Here is a 13,971-nt window from a genome sequence, read left to right as displayed (position 1 = left end):
CCTGTAAGGGGAAAACACCAAAAATTAGTCAACCAAGTAGAGGGGGGGGGAGGATGGGGGGAGAGGACCCAGTCCAATATGCCCCCCTCCGAGGTTTTGAGGCAGACTCACCCCTGGCGGTTTCCTCTGCAGCAGCGGCCGATGGTCAGTCCTCGCGCTCCATAGCGCAATCGTTCAGGCGCCACTCTCTTCCTTGCTGCAGTGAGGTGCCAACGCCGATGGCGGCCGCCATCTTGGTGAAGACCGGAAGCGGAAGTGCGTCATCACCGCGCACCGCATGCGACGCGGCATCGAATGCTGGCTCCATTCAGTAATGCCTCTGGGAGGACAGCACTTGGAGCTCACGCTGAGGGAAGCATCTGTACCCGCACAGCAGGTAGGAGATATGCTTGGAAGAGAGGGAACATGGCCATCTAGGAGTACTGGGGTAGCCACTATCCCAGGGGACTCCTACAAGGGGGGGTTTCCAGATGTTTCTTCAGCTTCTCTCCCCCCCCACAAACACGGGGAGACCCCCCGGGACAGGCATTACACCTTACTGAACAAAAAGCCTCACAGGACCCACCGCTCAGTACCCGGGAGGGGGACCACCAGGCCTTAGGTCTTTAGCTGAAAATAAAAAAATGTTTCGCTGGGGGAAACACAATCAAGAACTGAGGTGCACGGGGAGGGGCGGGGTTTTTAAACCTCTTTCGGATTGTGTTTCCTGTCAGGTGGAGCCAGTCTACTCTCAAGGTACCGTCCTGGAAGACGACTTGCGAAAAAATAAATTTCTGCTCTAAAATTTTGCAAATATAATGTTTTTCATATTTACCGATGGGCACTGATGAAAGGGCATTGATGGGGCTGAACTGACTGTACTGATGAGCAGTGATTGGTACTGCACTGATGAGCACCGGGTTGTCAGGCTCTGGGCCACTGCAGAGCCAGTGCAGCGCCCGCCGGTTCCTGCTCCGAGGTGAGGCTGAGACAGCTCAGCCTGGACCCGCACCCAGGGACATTGTATGATCAGCTCAAGGAGCACGGAGCAGGAGGCTCAAGTCCACACCGCCATGAGCTCTAGCCCATAAGTGATGTCTGCACTTGACTCCAAGCCTATAATAAGGCTTACCTGTAGGTAAAATATTGCACTCGCAATGAGCCACTGAATGCAGCGGTGCATGCACACAGAGGATTTTCGGCTTAAACCCTGCATGCACGGGAGTTACGACATCGCGGCTCCAGCCACTCACAGCGATGGAGACGCGATACCCGGAGGACACGTCGAGGCAAGAGGACCAGGTAAGTTACTGATGCCTCTTTCTAAGGTAAGTATTTCATAATGATCTAGTGTGTGGTGCATACTAGCTCATTATGCATTTTGCTTTACAGGGTTAAAAAAAAAGTTTAGCGGGTATACAACCACTTTAACATCCTTACGTTTCTATAGGCGTTTGCTTAACAAAATTTAGGCCAGCTCATTTTTTTTTTTTCATGGAGCTCCTTCATTCTGTGGTTATTTGTCTATTAGCGTATATTTTCCTCCATATTTTTTTTCCCCTCAGCTGATTTCCTGCAGTCTAGTAGCATTTTTATCCCTCCATGTTTTTTTGGTTCTCTGCCAATTTCCTACTGTCTATTAGCATTTATTTCCCTCTCTCTTTTTAATTTTTTTTGCATTGCCAATTTCCTGCAGTCTGTTGGCTCTCGCTAGATTTACCTTCAACCGTGTAGTGTAAGGGTCTGATTGGATACAAATTGCGTTTGACTCGAACACCGGCCTCATCCCTACCCCAGAACCATGTGCATGCTCCAATGTTGTGAACTGAAACTTAAGCTGGCCATACATTAATACAATCTTCTTGTACAATCTCCTTTTTAGGGTTACTTTCAGCTATGGGCCTGCCTGATTTAGATCTTGATTGAAGTTGTTGTTTAGGTTTTTCTTTCCTATTATTATATATGGTTGTTGGTCAATCTAAAGGAAAAGTGTACAGTAAGATTGTATGATGTATGGCCAGCTTCGATTTAGAACATGCAGAGTCAGAACGCTTGGTGATGTGCAGTGACCTTTTTCTCACCTCCTGCCCCCCCCCTCTCTGTTGTGACTTATTAAAAATGTATCCAAGTATCCGGAGATCCCGAGTTGTGAAATCTGCTCAACAGCGCTGCAGAGGCTTACTTTGGCAATGACATGCTCTGAAAAACGTTCAGGGGCTGGCTGTCTGGAACCGTCAGTGCTCCGGTGCTGAGGGCTGCTCAGCAGCGCCACCACAGGTTTCTTTTGAAATGACATGCAATTTAATCATTGAAGAAATATAAGTCTTCCTCCTCCCCTATGCAGTTGAAGAAACAGTGAAGCACATGGCACTTGTCCTGGGTAAGAATTCTTTTTTTTTTATATTAACTTACTGGGGATGTATAATGTTTTTTATGATATCAGGTAGTAAACTATTGGTGAATTTTGTGATTTGACATGTCGCCTTGCTTTTGTGAATGGAGAAATCAATTTTTTATAATCGGCCCACCGGCTGATTGTCAGGGGGGGGGGGGATCCATGTATGGGTCAGTCTTACACTCGAGCCCCATATATGTTTTTTTTTTTTGTCCCATATTTTAAAGCATGATATTTAAAAAAAAAAAAAAAATTTTATGTTTACTTCAACAGTTTCCCATTGCTGTGTAGTTTATAACAGTTTTAATGAAGTTCATCTCATTTATTTATTTATTTATTTATTTATTACATGTACTTGTATTATAGCGCCGTCAATTTACATAGCACTTTACATATATCGATCGATCGATCGATAGATAGATATATTAGGGCTGTTACTGATTAAAACATTTTAATCGTTTTTTTTCTTTTATCGATTAATCGACTATTTTCGATTAACGCACATACAGATACAACTACTTTTAGCTGATCTCCTTGCATTTCAGCATGGGGGCAGATGTGTATCTTAAAACATGGGGGCAGATGCTGTAATATACACACCTGCCCCCATACTGCAAGAATATACACATCTGCCCCCATGCTGTAATATACACATACACCGGCTCATAAGTATAAATGCATCTGCCCCCATACTCCAGGAATATATACATCTTACGATGTATGCGCTAGATGCGCTACGCCGACTTAACTTGGAGAGAGCTGTCCCATATTCCCAGACCACATGTGTCCTACAATGCGCTCGCGCAACTTAAATGTGTCGGCGTAAGCCGGCAAAAGTGACGGTAGGAGGGAAGTGGGCGTGAAGCATTATAATGAACCGTGACCCGATGCAAATGATGTCCAGACCGAACGGAGCATGCGCCGAACGTGCCCCGCCCTCTGCGCATGCGCAAACCAACATTAGGCGTAACTCCCCCCTGAGCTGGGCCGGCCCAGTGCATAAAAGCGTCACCACATGCGCCCAACGAGCGCAAAGTGACTCCATTTATTGTGTTGGTGGTGTCCGTGATATTTGGATATTTAGCTTTGCAATGCCTGGACCCAGGAAGGAGAGAAGAAAAAAAAAACTTAACCCCAGATGAGAGGGCCATCATTGTCTCTGCCATGGAGAGATACGATGCTTGCCTCCATGGTGCAGATAGTGGCAGCACCAGCAAGACAAAAAAGGATGAGATCCTTAGGAGAATTGCTGCACAGGTGAATGCCTTAGGCCATGAGGTCAGGACCCCCCCAGGACATTAAAAAAAAAAATGAATGACCTGCGGGGTGTGGTGAGAAATAAGCTTGCCACCATTAACAAGCATTCCAGGGGCACTGGAGGGGGGCCACCCTGTCCCATTCGGCTCACAGAAGAGGAGCAAGTGATTGCCCGCTGCCTTCAGAGGGAGCAGGTGGAGGGCCTGGAGGGCCACGACTCAAGTGAGCCGCCCATGAGGACAGGTAAGTGTGTTTTATCTCCTATCTGGTGTGTAGCATGTTTGGGGGGGGACATGTGACAAGTGTGTGGGTCCACCAACATGTGAATGTTTGTGTCATCCACAGGTGTGCAGGAGGTAGCGGGGCCATCCGATGCTGCCAGTGGCCGTCCGAGCTCATCCCCTGAGCATCCTGCTTCTGTGGCTGACCCCCTGGGAAGCCAACAGGCCTTGGTGGAGGGGAGTGGGCAGTCCTCGGCGCAGGAGGTGGTTGAGGAGGAGGTCGTCCATGAGGAGGTGTTCCACACAGATCAGGAGGTGTTCCTCTCTTTGGAGGATTCTCATGTGGTGGCAGGACCATCCCAAACCCACCACATCTCCAGCCCCTCATGGTCCTCCAACACCCTCTCCAGTCCCTCCCATCCCATCCCCCTCATCTCCAGCCCCTCAAGGTCCTCCCCCTATGCAAGGGCCCCAGCCACTCCTGTCCCCAGGAAGGCGACCCACAAGACAAGGGGTGCGGCAGGAGTGCTGCAAGAAAATCTTGCCAGGCAGCAGGACCAACAGAGCCGCCATATGGGGGAACTCGTGGTGGAGTTGAGGCGCCTATCTAACAGCCTGGCCTCCTCGGGAGCAGTACCGAATGCTATCCAAGATGTCGCTGGAAACAGCGCAGCCACAGTCACCAGCCTGGGGGAGCTGCAGACGACCACAGCTGAACTTGTGGGGAGGTCAGGTGCCTTCGAGTGGCTGTACAGGCCCAGACAGCTTCCCAGGAGACCCAGACAGCTTCCCTGGAGGCTGTGCTCACCCGCATAGCGGTGGTTTTGGAGGGCAGACAGGCAGCCAGGGAGGGACCTGGGGATGTGTAGTATATAGGGGGCGCTAATAGAACAAATTTTGTAATTAAACAAAATATCAAAATATATATATAATAAGGTGATAGCAATTACAATCTTAGTGATATCTATATAAATATATACAATCTTTGCAAGTAATACTAGAAGACCCGTGGGTCAATAGTGAAAAATAAAAAAATCCACAAGAGAGTCTCTATAACAAGAGTAATGTGCTCCCAAGACAAGAAATCAAGAAAAAATTGCTTTCTTAATGATAATTAGTATTGTCCATATATTTGAGTGATAATAGTGACCACTAGCAAACAAAAAAGTGAATCTTTGCAATAGTCCAGAAAAGTAAAACATGCAATCTTCTCGTGAATGACAGTGCTTCAAAGTCTTTCCACCACTTTCGCAAAACGACACCCAAAAGTGTATAATTTAAATGCGCTTACCAAAGCGATTTGACCCCTTTAACTAAAAAGAGAGTCAAAAACGCTTGTGCAGTTGTTAATGTCTGCAAACATGTATTGCGTCCTTCACTGATTAGATACAGGCAAATCTTCTTCCAGCAGCCTCATAAATGAAATACAAAACAGAGAGCCTCCATAGTGCAACCGGTTTTATTTTAAAAGAATTTTAAACAAAAACTTGGGCCAAGTGGCCACTTACATTAAAAAGTGCCCATCCCGGCACTGGGTCTGCGGGCCTTTAGATGGAGGAGACAGCAGCCTCAATTGACAAGTGGCAGGTACCTCCTAGCGCCTCGTCAGCTCACAAGGGTCGGATGATGGGAGATGAATAAAATAACGTGACCAGGCTCGCCGCCGACGATCGTTTCGTATAAACGTCTTCAGGGGGGCGTGTGCCTGGTCACTGTGGTCACGTTTGTTTATAGGGGACAACCGGAAGTAGTTCCGTTTGATTGACACGCATTTTAGCCAGTTACAGCACATTTGCGGTCGATATAAAAAAACCGGAAGTGACCGAAGCTGATTGACAGATGCTGCAGCCAATTATAGCGCAGTATCGAGAGCTGGAGACAAATGGACTTGAAATAATGATTGACTCGAATTTCGGCCACTTACAATGCAGTCCCAGTGTTGGCTTCGGCACTCCCATCTTGGCATATAACAATAAAAGACACACCATTGCCTGACAACGATATCTCTTCATAAATAGCTAATGTCTGATGTTAAACTGATTTAATTGTGAGACTCGATTAGGCAGGACAATGTAATTAATACTTGTAAAAATTAATGACAGCGATACTATTATAAAAAAATGTATTTTAGGACATAATGGATTAAAGAAAAAAGAGAGCTGTCTTCTAATGAAAAACCACAAGATGGCACCTTATCACACACCTCAATCTCATCCTGCAAGAACTTATTCCAAGTCCCTTGGCAGGATTGAAGAGATATGGAAATAGTATATGAGGAAAATCATGCCAATTTAGATGACAGTTGGTTAGAAATACTAAAAAATCTCTAGGGAGACAATAGATCTCCTCGTGAAATGTTAGCCACACCCCACAGGAGACAATTCTCTCCCTGATTTATAATCTTTAAGTCTTTTATGTAGAAAATATATATCATATATCACTACATAAAAAATAAAATGTAAAATATATACTATATATACTATACTATATAGTCAGGGTAATGAACACATGACCACAATATATAAGTATATATGAAAAGAAACGAAAAAAGGGGGGAGGGGCTTAGTTAATTTATTCGCAACCTAGTTCACATAATTGCAAATGTTGAATCTGACATATACCATTAATAAAAATTGTCGACTCCATTAAGGATAAAAAGAATGGATCTCTTAGGTTAAGTATACAACAAGGGAAAAAAAAAAAAAAGAGAGAGTCTACACAGGGGTCATTCATTGGATAAGAAGCAATTGAGATCGAGTTCGATATTGAGGCCCAGGGGCTGCATACTCCTAAGCCTATGCAACCACATGGTCTCATTCTGAGAGATGGCTCTTCTCATATGAGTGCCCCGCCAATGATTCGATATCTTGTCAATTCCATAGAACTGACAGAGAGATGGATCACTTTGATGATATTTTTCAAAGTGTCTAGACACACTGTGATTTGGAAATTTCTTTTTTATATTCGCTAGATGTTCATTTATCCTCACTCTAAGTTTACGAGTGGTACGGCCCACGTACTGGAGCGAGCAAGGGCACTCCAAGACGTAGGTGACATGATCAGAGTTGCAAGTGATCAATGGTTTGATTTTAAACTTTTCTTTGGTTACATTGGACTGAAAATGTGTTCTCTTCTTTGTGGCTCCAGGTTTTCTTGTAGTCTGGCAGGCCTTACAGCGCGTACAATGATGGAAGCCGGAGCCATCTAGAAAAGTACTAACTTTCTTAGGGGGATCTGGTACATTTTGGGCTATCCGATTTCTGAGTCCCGGAGCTCTTCTGTATATAAATTTTGGTTTTGATGCGATCGATGTCATCAGGTCTGGGTCTTTCAGAAGTAGTGGCCAGTGCCTTTTGAATATGGTCTCTACCTGACGGAATTGGCGATGAAACCCCGAAATAAAAGGAACTTGGCTCTCAAATGACTTTTTTGGCTTGGTGATAAGGAGTGATTCTCTTTCCATTCTGGAAACTTGGGTCAATGCTTTATTTAAGTTTACTTCAGAGTAACCCTTTTCTATAAATTTACTTGTCAATACATCTGCTTGTGCTTCAAAATCCCTTTGTGTGGCACAATTGCGTCTAAGACGCATGTATTGACCTTTCGGAATGGCTCCTACCCATTGTGGGTGGTGACAACTGGTAGTTGGCACAAAGCCATTCCTATCCGTTGCTTTGAAGTATGTTTTTGTTTCAAATACGGTTTCATTTTTTGAAATAGTAAGATCTAGATAGTTCACTGTCTTCATACTGGTCTCGGCTGTAAATTTGAGGCTATACTTATTTGTATTCATCTGGGCAAGAAAAACTTCCAGACTACTAGCTGGACCTTCCCAAAAAAGGATCACGTCGTCGATATATCTCCGATAGAAACATAAAGACTTGTTTTTGTTAGAAAAAATACTTTCGTGTTCCCATTTATTGAGAACTACATTGGCTACACTGGGAGCATATCTGGCTCCCATAGCAACTCCGCTGGATTGATTATAATACTGTTGATTTGCCCAGAAGAAATTATTGGTCATAGCTAATTTGAGACCTTGCACTAAAAACCTAATCTGAGCCTTTTTCAAGGTAGATTGTTTGGTCAATGCCCATTTAATTGCTTGGAGTGCATCGGAATGTGTAATATTCGTATACAACGATTCGACATCGACTGTCACTAGAATAGTAGATTCAGTTGCTTGAAGGTTTTTAAGTGCAATAATAAGGTCCTTGCTATCTTTTAGATAGGAGGGACTTAATGAGACAAGTGATTTAAAAAAACTATCTAGATATTCTCCCAAACGGGAGAAAAGAGAATCTATGCCACTGATTATTGGCCTACCGGGCGGATGTTCTTTGTTTTTGTGTACTTTTGGCAAAATATACATAACAGGAACTTTGGGGGCATGGATTAGTAAATAAGCTGCCTCTTTCTGATTAAGGATTTTACGAGCAACTCCTTCCTCAATCCACTCAGAAAGTAGATCTTTTAATTTCACTGTAGGGTTCCCATGTAAAAGTTGATACGTAGATGTATCCCCTAATTGTCTTTCCATTTCTGAATAATACATTTCTTTTCCCAAGATTACCAAGCCACCACCCTTATCAGCGGGGCGAATCACAATTTGTTTGTTTGCTTCCAAAAGTTTGATTCCTTCCCAAATTTTATTATTAGATACATGTTGGGACACTTTTAATTCTCGTAGATCTTCTTGAACCATAGTTCTAAAGGCCTCGATCTGATGGTTCATACCCTTTTTAGGGTTAAAGGTTGAATTATTTTTGAGTCCACTATGTAAATAGGCAGAATCCTCATTGATTCCCTCATTCGTGATGTTTTTCCCAGCAAAATATTTTTTTATGTTTAGTTTGCGGATATATTTTTCTACATCGATAAAGATTTCAAACTTATCGATGTTTTTTTCGGGTGCAAATTTTAATCCTTGTTGTAATACTTCTAATTCTGGTTCTGTAAAATCTACCCCTGCTAGATTAAAGATACCATCACTTAATCCACTCTTTTTCTTTTTCGTTCCGCCTCGTCCTCTTCTCCCTCTCTTTCTTTTTGATACTGGGGGGACTTGGGAGGGATGCGATAGGGTTCTTTCCATCCCCTCCATTCCCCCTGGTATTGATTTTGATAGGGGGCCGGTCTCCCCCTAAAATTTCCTCGAGATCCCCCTCTCGGGGGTCTCGGTGGATAGGAAAACCTATTGGGATCATAGTAGCCATTGTCTGTCTGGCGAGGATCAGAAATGGGATATCTATGATAAGCATCCATAGGATATGGTTGTGGGTAAGGATAGTATGGAGGAGCTGAGGCTTTGGGGGGATTCGGTTGTGATCTTGCTGTAGTTTTGGTAGGCTTATTAGGAGTATTAGATCTTACTGGAACCTTTTTCCGTGGTGCCTGTGGCGGTATGGCTCCAGGTTCTTTGATTGGGGATGATTCAGGTGAATCGGCTGGGTTAAGAGTAACCTGCCATTTGTATACTTTATCTTCTTCATAATCCATTATATCTCTTTGATACTTTTTAAGTTTTTTATTTTTTATCTCGCCGTCATATTTATTCAGATGCACTTGTAGGAGCTTGGTTTTCTCTGTATACTCACTATGAACTTTGAATGGTTCCATTTTTTCTTTGAGATCGGCGATTTTGGCATCCAATAATTTATTCTTTGCCTTACGTCGTTTCACCATTAACTGCATGAGCTTTTGTTCACATGCGTTAAAAAACTGGAACCATTCATCCAATAGCTGTAAATCCTCGATCCCATCATTGGGACCGACATCCCATCTGAGTCTTCTGGGTGTGAGATTTTTCCCTATATACATTTCGAAGGACGCAATGTCCCACCATAATCTAATTTGTTTTTCCATATCACTCTGTAATTGCTTGAGTCCCAGTTCTAAGTCAATATTGGGACTCGGGGCCTGTTGAAAAACCTCCTCTAGGTTTACGTGTCTATCTCGCATGAAATTGAACACGTCCATGGCAGCGTGGAAAATAGATTTAGTACTAGAACCAAGGTAGGGACTTAGGTACTAAGACAAAATGTTTGGAGATGAATTTTCGCGCCAAAAAAATGTGTGGAACGATTAATTAGTAAATAAAATTAAAATTAAAATTAAAGCTGCTCCCCTAAAAATATAAAAAGGCAATCCCTCATTAGATTTTAGTGAATGTGTAGTATATAGGGGGCGCTAATAGAACAAATTTTGTAATTAAACAAAATATCAAAATATATATATAATAAGGTGATAGCAATTACAATCTTAGTGATATCTATATAAATATATACAATCTTTGCAAGTAATACTAGAAGACCCGTGGGTCAATAGTGAAAAATAAAAAAATCCACAAGAGAGTCTCTATAACAAGAGTAATGTGCTCCCAAGACAAGAAATCAAGAAAAAATTGCTTTCTTAATGATAATTAGTATTGTCCATATATTTGAGTGATAATAGTGACCACTAGCAAACAAAAAAGTGAATCTTTGCAATAGTCCAGAAAAGTAAAACATGCAATCTTCTCGTGAATGACAGTGCTTCAAAGTCTTTCCACCACTTTCGCAAAACGACACCCAAAAGTGTATAATTTAAATGCGCTTACCAAAGCGATTTGACCCCTTTAACTAAAAAGAGAGTCAAAAACGCTTGTGCAGTTGTTAATGTCTGCAAACATGTATTGCGTCCTTCACTGATTAGATACAGGCAAATCTTCTTCCAGCAGCCTCATAAATGAAATACAAAACAGAGAGCCTCCATAGTGCAACCGGTTTTATTTTAAAAGAATTTTAAACAAAAACTTGGGCCAAGTGGCCACTTACATTAAAAAGTGCCCATCCCGGCACTGGGTCTGCGGGCCTTTAGATGGAGGAGACAGCAGCCTCAATTGACAAGTGGCAGGTACCTCCTAGCGCCTCGTCAGCTCACAAGGGTCGGATGATGGGAGATGAATAAAATAACGTGACCAGGCTCGCCGCCGACGATCGTTTCGTATAAACGTCTTCAGGGGGGCGTGTGCCTGGTCACTGTGGTCACGTTTGTTTATAGGGGACAACCGGAAGTAGTTCCGTTTGATTGACACGCATTTTAGCCAGTTACAGCACATTTGCGGTCGATATAAAAAAACCGGAAGTGACCGAAGCTGATTGACAGATGCTGCAGCCAATTATAGCGCAGTATCGAGAGCTGGAGACAAATGGACTTGAAATAATGATTGACTCGAATTTCGGCCACTTACAATGCAGTCCCAGTGTTGGCTTCGGCACTCCCATCTTGGCATATAACAATAAAAGACACACCATTGCCTGACAACGATATCTCTTCATAAATAGCTAATGTCTGATGTTAAACTGATTTAATTGTGAGACTCGATTAGGCAGGACAATGTAATTAATACTTGTAAAAATTAATGACAGCGATACTATTATAAAAAAATGTATTTTAGGACATAATGGATTAAAGAAAAAAGAGAGCTGTCTTCTAATGAAAAACCACAAGATGGCACCTTATCACACACCTCAATCTCATCCTGCAAGAACTTATTCCAAGTCCCTTGGCAGGATTGAAGAGATATGGAAATAGTATATGAGGAAAATCATGCCAATTTAGATGACAGTTGGTTAGAAATACTAAAAAATCTCTAGGGAGACAATAGATCTCCTCGTGAAATGTTAGCCACACCCCACAGGAGACAATTCTCTCCCTGATTTATAATCTTTAAGTCTTTTATGTAGAAAATATATATCATATATCACTACATAAAAAATAAAATGTAAAATATATACTATATATACTATACTATATAGTCAGTTTATATTTTAGTATTTCTAACCAACTGTCATCTAAATTGGCATGATTTTCCTCATATACTATTTCCATATCTCTTCAATCCTGCCAAGGGACTTGGAATAAGTTCTTGCAGGATGAGATTGAGGTGTGTGATAAGGTGCCATCTTGTGGTTTTTCATTAGAAGACAGCTCTCTTTTTTCTTTAATCCATTATGTCCTAAAATACATTTTTTTATAATAGTATCGCTGTCATTAATTTTTACAAGTATTAATTACATTGTCCTGCCTAATCGAGTCTCACAATTAAATCAGTTTAACATCAGACATTAGCTATTTATGAAGAGATATCGTTGTCAGGCAATGGTGTGTCTTTTATTGTTATATGCCAAGATGGGAGTGCCGAAGCCAACACTGGGACTGCATTGTAAGTGGCCGAAATTCGAGTCAATCATTATTTCAAGTCCATTTGTCTCCAGCTCTCGATACTGCGCTATAATTGGCTGCAGCATCTGTCAATCAGCTTCGGTCACTTCCGGTTTTTTTATATCGACCGCAAATGTGCTGTAACTGGCTAAAATGCGTGTCAATCAAACGGAACTACTTCCGGTTGTCCCCTATAAACAAACGTGACCACAGTGACCAGGCACACGCCCCCCTGAAGACGTTTATACGAAACGATCGTCGGCGGCGAGCCTGGTCACGTTATTTTATTCATCTCCCATCATCCGACCCTTGTGAGCTGACGAGGCGCTAGGAGGTACCTGCCACTTGTCAATTGAGGCTGCTGTCTCCTCCATCTAAAGGCCCGCAGACCCAGTGCCGGGATGGGCACTTTTTAATGTAAGTGGCCACTTGGCCCAAGTTTTTGTTTAAAATTCTTTTAAAATAAAACCGGTTGCACTATGGAGGCTCTCTGTTTTGTATTTCATTTATGAGGCTGCTGGAAGAAGATTTGCCTGTATCTAATCAGTGAAGGACGCAATACATGTTTGCAGACATTAACAACTGCACAAGCGTTTTTGACTCTCTTTTTAGTTAAAGGGGTCAAATCGCTTTGGTAAGCGCATTTAAATTATACACTTTTGGGTGTCGTTTTGCGAAAGTGGTGGAAAGACTTTGAAGCACTGTCATTCACGAGAAGATTGCATGTTTTACTTTTCTGGACTATTGCAAAGATTCACTTTTTTGTTTGCTAGTGGTCACTATTATCACTCAAATATATGGACAATACTAATTATCATTAAGAAAGCAATTTTTTCTTGATTTCTTGTCTTGGGAGCACATTACTCTTGTTATAGAGACTCTCTTGTGGATTTTTTTATTTTTCACTATTGACCCACGGGTCTTCTAGTATTACTTGCAAAGATTGTATATATTTATATAGATATCACTAAGATTGTAATTGCTATCACCTTATTATATATATATTTTGATATTTTGTTTAATTACAAAATTTGTTCTAATTAGCGCCCCCTATATACTACACATTCACTAAAATCTAATGAGGGATTGCCTTTTTATATTTTTAGGGGAGCAGCTTTAATTTTAATTTTAATTTTATTTACTAATTAATCGTTCCACACATTTTTTTGGCGCGAAAATTCATCTCCAAACAGGGACCTGGGGATGCTCCTCCACCTGATGTCCCACCCCCCCCAACTGAGGCTCCCCCCAGGCAAGTGAGGGCCAGGAACCTGGGCACCAGGCGTAGCCCGCGCCGGGGCAAGTGATTTTTTTTTAACTTATGTTTGCTCTGGTTAAGAGCTTTTTTTTTTTTTGGGTGCTGCACACAGGCAGTAGTGCAGAGTACAGTGTGAATGGTGTGTGAATGTGGGGGGGTGACACTCCTGCCAGTAAGGGGTGTCACCCTCGGGCGTTGGGGATAAGTTCTCCCCAGGTCCGTATGAATTACGTATGAATGGACAGCAACATCATTGGGGCCTTGACGCGTTGCTGCTCCCTAGTACCATGTGGGGTACTTCGGTCTAATCCAATGTGATGTGCATGTGGGGTGTGTGTGCTAGGGACCACAGTGGTGTGCATTCTCCTTGTGCCATGTTTAATGTGTGTGTTTAACGTTCAAAGATTCGTTCCACGAGACATCTCCTGACTGCTGTACCATCAGCAGATGGGGTAGCCTCGGTTAGGGGGGGATTGTCTGGTTCGGGGGTCAAGTCATCACGTAGGTCAATCTCCAGGCCCTTTCTCACTGCAAAGTTGTGCAGCACGCAACATGCAGCGATGCTCTGGCACACGAAGTTTGGGGAATACAACAGGGTCCCCCCAGTCTTATCCAGGCATCGGAAACGTGAGTTCCACCACTCCACGGGTACGTGC

The sequence above is a fragment of the Rana temporaria genome, chromosome 12, assembly GCF_905171775.1.
Source record: "Rana temporaria chromosome 12, aRanTem1.1, whole genome shotgun sequence".
Lineage (NCBI taxonomy): Eukaryota > Metazoa > Chordata > Amphibia > Anura > Ranidae > Rana > Rana temporaria.
This window is presented reverse-complemented; position numbering follows the sequence as displayed.